The sequence below is a fragment of the Sphaeramia orbicularis genome, chromosome 21 (assembly GCF_902148855.1).
Source record: "Sphaeramia orbicularis chromosome 21, fSphaOr1.1, whole genome shotgun sequence".
Classification (NCBI taxonomy): Eukaryota; Metazoa; Chordata; class Actinopteri; order Kurtiformes; family Apogonidae; genus Sphaeramia; species Sphaeramia orbicularis.
The window spans coordinates 49,045,924-49,054,588 of NC_043977.1; positions in this window are offsets into that span (position 1 = coordinate 49,045,924).

Genomic DNA, 8,665 nt, shown 5'->3' on the forward strand with positions numbered 1-8,665 from the left:
TTAACAAAAATGTGAAATGAAAAATGTCATTTTCACTAAAGTCTCAAATAAATAAACAAAATAAAAGAGAAAGTGTTTGTGTGTCAGACTGAAAATGCATAAATAGAAAGAATACACACCTGAAAACTGCCAAGGGGACATCATCAAACCTACTTCTCTGTCTGATTCATTCAGAGTGTGTAGATATGACTAGACTGTGGTGACTTCTACTCCTCTAGCTACTTTTTAGCATCACTGTCAAAGATCGGTTTGGTGATGTAGATCACATACAACCACAGATGCAGTCTATTCAGCTGTTTAACGCAAATTCAGATGCTTCTTTACTATCTTGACAACAGACTGTAACTTTGTTGTCTCTTAGAATTATCTTTCAAATTGAGAAACATCAAATCTAAATGGTGGCACAATGGACCAAAAAATGGTTTGTTTCTCTGTGAAGGCCATCATGATATTTTCCAAAGACAGGTCCAATGGAACACAGTGGAAAGGGTGATGTCCTCAGCAAAGACAGACACATAAATGTCAATCCAACCTTTGTAGTCCAACAGTAAGTAAAAGAAATGTGTCAGCTGGCCCCAGTCTCCCCTACAGCTGAGCCTAGGATGTTACAAGCCTGACCTCAAACCCACATCAGGAGTCCTGCGTTTATCGGTAGTATTATCATATTTGTAAGCCCTCAGACCTCTTGAGTCGTTGTCTGAACAATAAGGTGGATCTGAGTGTGACAGGCTCAGACACAGAAGCACCCCCCAGTGCGTCATCTGGGAGTTGGGGGTGGGGGGTGGGGGGGTGCGGCTGACAGGACGGCAGAAGGTCCTGACAGCTCCTGTACCTGTCACTGCAGCCTGTTCGCTCTTTGTCATTACCGATAAGTGAACACACTGAGACGGTAAAGCCCAGTCTGTTCTAATCTGTTTGGATTCTGATTCATTGCACTTTTCTAGGTCATTGCATTTTTAACGCTTAGGAACATATTTTAGATTTTTTTTAAAAAAAGTGAAACTGTCGAGTCAGTGCCCATGGAATTCACAGCCCGTTTGTCCGACGGTGATTTAATGTCATCTATTTATTTTATTTTATTTTATTTTATTTTACTTTATTTAACCAGGCAAGACAGGTTAAGAAAACATTCTTCTTTACAACTGTGGCCTGGCCGCTGAGGGCAGTGTGCGGTGTGTGAGCCTGACACAGTGGATTCGACTCAAACTAAAAGTGTAACCTTTGTTAGTCCTGTTGGTCCGTTTAAAGCCTCAGCAGCTGGCGGGACATCCGCTATTAAATATAAAGAAACTCGGACCTGATGACGCGTTAATCTCGACACATGATGTTCAAACACTCCATCCAAATGAAGCTGGTCCCGTGCGTCATTTACGCTCAGAGCGCTTTTATTGACTTTTTGGCTGAGTTAAAACCAGATAACACTGTGCGCCTCTATGGGCTGTTGTCGTTTCGGACGTGTGTGTGTGTGTGTGTGTGTGTGTGTGTGTGTGTGTGTGTGTGTGTGTGTGTGTGTGTGTGTGTGTGTGTGTGTGTGTGTGTCATCACAGTCAGGGCTTTAAATGAACTGGAGGATCGAGAAGGTTAAGGAAACAGCCAAACTGCCGCTTCATTAACGGCTGTAACTCAAGCCTTTGGAAAATAAAGGAACTTTGATGTCAGTCCTGAAACAAATACTGTCCCTGCGGGAAATCAGACTCATTCGGGAAGAATGCCAATAGGATTAGGACTTTATTGTACTTCAAAACATGTCTGGATATTGTGTTAAAAAATCTCATTCATATTGGAAAGAAATCTGACGATATTGGCGGAATGAATCATTTCATCGCCTTGGATGCGTCTAATTCATGTAGGAAATAACTATGAAATACAAACAACATTCCGGTTCAAATGACCTTTTTATTTAATTTTTGGTGTAATTCAAACACTTTTTTGCGACAAATTTATCGTTTGTATCTTCCTAAGAAAGGATTTTTTTTTTTCATATTTGGAGATAATAAGCAAAAAAAAAAAAAAAAAAAGTGTTTGTTTCATAATCTTATCTTTTGTTTGTTACATTTAATTTAATCTTTTACTTTTTTCACGCTTTGTTGTCGTTTTGCCAAATACTTAACATCATTTTCATTTTTATGCAACTTTATTGTGTTATGTCTTTTTCTACATCATTTTGGCCTTGTTATGATTTTTAAAATAATGTTTAGATCTTCCCCCTCGTCTTTTCTTCTACTTATTACGTTCATCTTGTGACGTTTACTGAATGTGATAAACATGGTCGGATGCACCGAGGTTCTTCCATTTAAAAAACCTTTGACATTTCAGTGTTTGGACACTGTAATGCAATTGACTTGACTCTGTCAGAGGCCTCCCTGTCTGGATAAGTCTGGTTAATTCAGCTGCCTACTCCTGATGAAGACTCTTTCTACAGCCATATAAGCCTCATACGGCCCAGTGTTTACAACAAACAGATTCTCCTCAAATTAGCATCCCGGAGGACAACGTCAAACCAAAACCACGTGTTCGCAAACATATACAGACTTCTTGAATTAACGTTCATCCCAAAGCTGCCCTCTGTGCAAACTGGGAGGGAGAACTCTGCCGTATTTGATGGAGCCCAGCTTAATTACAGCGTACGTCTTCTCCGGGGGTTGCCATTTAGTCACTCATATCATTTGCAAATTACGAGTGTATTAATGTGGCCGCCAGACCAAAATTATGTGGGACGAACTGTGGTGATGCAGTTGGAATATCACCACAGCAGGACTGCTCATGCGTAAAAATACATCAGGATAAACACAAACGTAGGACATTAAAAACGCGGTTTCCTTCTTCCATTCTGTATGAATGAAGAGCTCTCATGTGTTTGTGGCAGTGTTTTTGTCAGCTGAGCTTTAATAGATGAAACAGTCCCATTCAGAGGCCACCGGGTTGCCCGGCGCAGACCCTCCAATCACTGCTAAACACTCAGTGCGTTTTTGTCAATATTAGCGGGACTACTTGGAAAGAAGTTTATAATTGGACACGTGTTCCCTCCGCTTTTTGTCGTTAGAGATCAACTGATTCCTTTGTAATTGGTTTTAAAGCACTGAACGAGATGGACAAGGAGGGGTAAAGAGGTATTAAGTGTCCCCTTTCAGCCTTTAGAATTGGCCAGAGCGACCCGCCGAGAAACACAGGCCCCTGGAAGTATTTAACCCAGGAGATGTACCCGACAGTCTGTCACATCTCACAGTAAAGCACAGGCAGGTCCATCACCGCCGTGGACTTTCAAGACGCACCAGAGCGCGTAGAGTTCCTGCGCAAAAATCAACCTCTGCGCACTTCAACTCCTCCTGAAGAGCAAATACAGAGTTGGTCAGTTTTCATTGGTCAAATATGGAGGACATACTTTTTGATTTTGATCAGGATGGCACCACTGACTTTGCATTTTGGGGACAGATTGACCAAAACTTCCAGTTCCAGACCCAGTTGGACACCTTCCTGCTCGACTGCAGCGCGGCCTCGGGCCAGCTGTCGCCCTGGTCGTCTTTCGGGTGTCAGTCCGTGTTCCCGGACGCGCAGCTCACCTTCACCGACCTCGACGTGCCCTCACCGGGGGCGACTGTTTGCACCGAAACGGAGAACTCCTCCGTGGACGAACCTCTGGAGGCCACCAAGCGCAGGGCGCGGCGCCTGGTGACACATCAGCCTTACAAGGTGCAGCGGCACGCGGCCAACATCCGGGAGAGGAAGAGGATGCTGAGCATCAATTCTGCCTTTGAAGAGCTCCGCTGCCACGTCCCGACGTTTCCCTACGAGAAACGGCTGTCCAAGATCGACACTCTGAGGCTGGCCATAGCCTACATCGCCCTGCTCCGGGAGATCCTCATGTCCGGATGTGACCCCAAGTCCTATGTGGACGAGTGCATGAAGAACGGATACAAGAACCAGACCAACGCCATCTGGAACACGAGCGGTGAGATGATCCCAAAACTGTTCAAAGTAGAAACTGTGTGGTAAAAGATACGCATTAGACGTGTCTTCATTCATAATAAATATCAAACTAAACTGTATTCGTAAATTATTGTGTCCATAGTTTGTGTATTATAGTTCCAAGCTCCTCCACATTATGTTTCAAATGAAGCAGTTCATTAAACTCAACATCCAAAGTTTCATCTAGAAGCAACCTGTCATTCATCAAGAGCTTTTGGAATCTCATGTTATCATCATATCTGTTGAGCTAATCCCAACGTGTAAATTTGTTTTAACAAGGCCATGATTTTAGTTGATCTAAGCTGAAAAACTGTAAAGGATGCAAATATCAATAATAATATCAACAATAATAACACAGGAACATTTTCTGAAAATGCCGCCAGACTCACACACTCGTAGTTTCTTATGGAAATATGGTCATACATTAATCTCTCCATATATTAACCAAGTCATTTTTTTGGCACCAAAGTCAATTAAGCAGACAGTTAATTGTGAATGTAAAGTGGTCTTTATTGTCTGAAGTGTAACTGATAAACAGAACATTTCAGACCTAAATACATGTATTTAGGTCTGAAATGTGAAGACGGCCTGCAGGGGTTCAGCTTCAAATTCTACCATACATTGTAGAATTAGATGCTGCAGGCCTTCTTCTTTTCCTCTGAGGGTTCAGGTCCAATATGGAACATTTGTTTGTGCTGATGTTAAGCTTGTGTTAAGTTTGTACTGTGTTTGCAACACTAACGACCACATCAACACAAAACTGATTCAAATCACAATACAAACCTCACAGACACACACTGTGCTAATATTAAGTTTAACCTTTTATGGCATCACATGGAAACATATCTACACAGTTAAATAAAACACTTGAAATGAAGTAAGAACTAGAAGCACTCGGAGAGCGCAGACCTCCGCCAAGGCTGATCAGTGGCCCCCCCCGTGGGCCCCCCCACCCCCGATCACCACCAAAATTTAATCATTTCTTCCTTATCCCATTTCTAACAAACCCTGAAAATTTCATCAAAATCTGTCCATAACTTTTTGAGTTATGTTGCACACTAACGGACAGACAAACAAACAGACAGACAGACAGACAGACAGACAGACAAACCCTGGCAAAAACATAACCTCCTTGGCGGAGGTAAAAATAACTAAATGACATATTGAAAATGAATGAATAGTTTCACAAAGCTGCTTTATTATATTCATTTTGCAAATAATATATCCCTAAGTCCAACATGAAACATGTGTTTAACAGTCTTACAGTATGTATTTTACCAACATGGATCACGAGGTAGAGAATTTATTGCACATCCATAGTCTATACAATACACAATAAAATCAAAATTATTAAAATTATAGTGTCATGTATGTACAGGATACACCTGCTTAATATTAAATTGGAGCAAGAGCGTCAAACATACAACACGTGGGCCAAAACTGGACCACCAGGGGTTCCAATGCGGCCTGTGGGATGGATTTGCTAAGTGCAAAAATCACACTTAAGGTATTAACAGTCAATGTTGTAAAACTCATTTTAGCCCAATTTGATCTCAAGTGGGTCGGACCAGTAAAATAATTGTAGAATAACCTATAAATAATGACAGCTCCAAATTTCAAAGTCAAACAATTTAACAATATTATGCTTGTTACTTAATGTTTTGTGCCTTTTTAGATCCACTGCGATCTGTAATGCACATGTATAAGCTGAGGGTTAGGGTAAAATTGCACTTATTTTTCTTAAGAAATTTTAGGTTGTTCAGGCTATTCACATTTTCTGTCAAGGGATAATTTGTAAATGTAAACAATTTTCCTTTTTTGCACTAAAGAAAGCCAAAAATTTGGAGTGCTATTATTTAACTGTTTCAGCCCATTTGAAAAGAAAATGGGCTGTATGTGGCCCCTGAACTCAAATGAGTTTGACACCCCTGAATTAGAGAATTAAACATTATTGCACATGTTTCTGTCAGACTGTTTGTAAAATAGATCGTAATCACAGGCAGAAAGCTAACATTTATGATGAGCAGAACACTAAATACTATGAACATGAACTCTGTGAAATGGTCCATTTTCAGTCGGCAGCTTTTGCTTAGAAGCATTTATAAGTTAATTAAAATCCAGTCACTTGAGAGAGTCAACAGAAATGGATATCATTCATAGTCTACTAATGCAGTGACATAAAGATTTGGTTTTAAGGAGCTTGTTGTTGCTGCACACTGTTATCCCTAGGTGTGTCCCTCTTAAATCCTCATTTACCAAAACACAAGTTGACGTATCCACACTGTGTCCATGCTCTTAACTCATTCAGGGGGAGTCTGGTTCTCTGAGGCCCCTCTCTGGGCCTTTTCAGGCCTAAGTGTTCCCCCGTCGGTTGCTGCAGATCCATGACTTGGTAAACAGTCATTTAAATGTATCAGAACTTATGTTTGTGTCCTGCTTTTGTCTCCTTGTGCTGCAGATCTGACAGCACGCCTCTCTTGGATAAAGTGGGATTAAGCGAGGACCATGGGGCGCCCGGAGTGTGGAGGCTGCAGACAGAAGGTGGTTTGGGTTTGTTCCACGTCAAAGGCAGCCGGCAGATCCACACGGCATCTGCAGACTTCTCACCAGGTCACACTACTCAGACTTTCTGCGGCCCCATCCACTCCCTCATCCCACACAGCTTTTAATATTCTAATTTATTGTTAACTGATAATTGAGAGTCATTGTTTCAGGGACTGGGGATGTAAAGGGGGTTGGTTATTGTTGCCCAAATGGATGGCACTTATGGGCCATGAGAGAGGTGCACACTGGCATGAGAGTGAATGGACGTCGGAGGGCTCATACTTCTGCATGCACTGCTCAAGTGTTTTCATGGATTCTGGCTCATTAGCGTCCGAACTGATGTGTTAAAAAGAACCTTGATCATGTAAATGAGCCGATGAGCGTGAGAAGTGGATTGCTGCTATGTGCTTCAACATGTCAGCTGTTCTCACTCAAGCTGCTGTTTGTGTCATCTTCAAGCTCTATCACTGTTGTATTATTTATTAATTTATTTATTGAATAATTTATCCTTATTTAATTATCGCCCCATGACAATCACATTTGTTATTGATTGTTTTTTTTAAAATCCAGGGAGAATACTGTATTTAATTACTTACTGTACACAACTACTGTATCCACAAGTTCTTTTTTATAAAACACGTGTTATCATACAAAGTTTTGTGTATTTAAAAAAACAATCTCTACATAATACAAAATGTTTCCCCGTTACATTTATGTGAGACCTCCATTTTTTTGCATGGGGGGGCAGTCACATCCTTCATTTTTTTACCTACTGTCATTAGGTGTGTTTTTGTAAATGCATGTAGCTCTGTTCAACTGAACAAAAAATATGGAAATTTGGGGGAAAAAAAGATAAGCAACACCCAGGTTTTACCTTTTTGAGTATTTAACTCAAGTGATTGTGGCATCTTCCCAGATATAGAAAGAGATGAAACATCTGTGGTCGTACAAGTCAAAGTCAAATGTAAGATATCATCATCAACAACGAAAGAGTGTAACATCTGCAGAGACATTAGCAAAAACTGAGCAATAAGTCTGTAATAAATAAATAAATAGTAATATATATATATATATATATATATATATATATATATATAAAAAGGTATATAAATACAAAAGACACATCAGACAGGTTTGGTATGTGTGTATCACATATCCGTAAACTATCATATTATCATCTATTATCTGTTTATTGGACATTATTATCAGTACTGCTCTGTTTATTGGACATTATTATCAATACTACTCTGTTTATTGGACATTATTATCAATATTACTCTGTATATTGGACATTATTATCGTTACTACTCTTTTTATTGGGTGTTAATATCAGTACTGGTCTGTTTGTTGGACATTAATATCAGTACTACTCTTTTTATTGGACGTTAATATCAGTACTACTCTGTTTATTGAGCATTAATATCAGAACTACTCAGTTTATTCAACATTATTATCAGTATCAGTCTGTCTATTAGAGATTAATTATCAGTACTACTCTGTTTATTGGACATTATTATCAGTACTACTCTGTCTATTAGACATTAATTATCAGTACTTCTCCACCTATTAGAGCCACTCATGACATAACTTCCACCACCTATTACTTAGTTCAGTTTGTTTCATCCAGACAAGTTTATTTCCAAATATTGTCTTCATATTCACTTGACATTGATTGGAAACATGTATAATGATAGACTGGTACAATGCTCTACATCAGAAGGACTTTGGATTAGAATGAGCAGAGGTGGAAGAAGTATTTAGATCACTAACTTAAAGGTTTCATTTGTAACATTATTTTGCACTTCATTTGTGTTGGATTCCGTTTTGTTCATGTCTTGTTGTTCCCCAACTCCATTTGTGTCTTGGTTACTGACACACATGATAACATTCTGCTCTCTAGTTTTAATGTAAAGGTCATTGTTTGTCTTCTGCTTCTCTGCAGCACAGTACAGCTTACATACCCCAGTACAAACTTAACCGAACCATTAATTTAACAACTGATATCACTCTGTGGAAGGACTGCAGTATCACTAAGTATGTCTACAAAAATGGGACCAATGGCCCAGTATCTCACTGGCATGTTCCATCAAGAATCAGTAACAAGTGGAATATGTGAGGTTGTCAGGGTTTGGCGCTGTGTTAGAGTCCTGTGGTC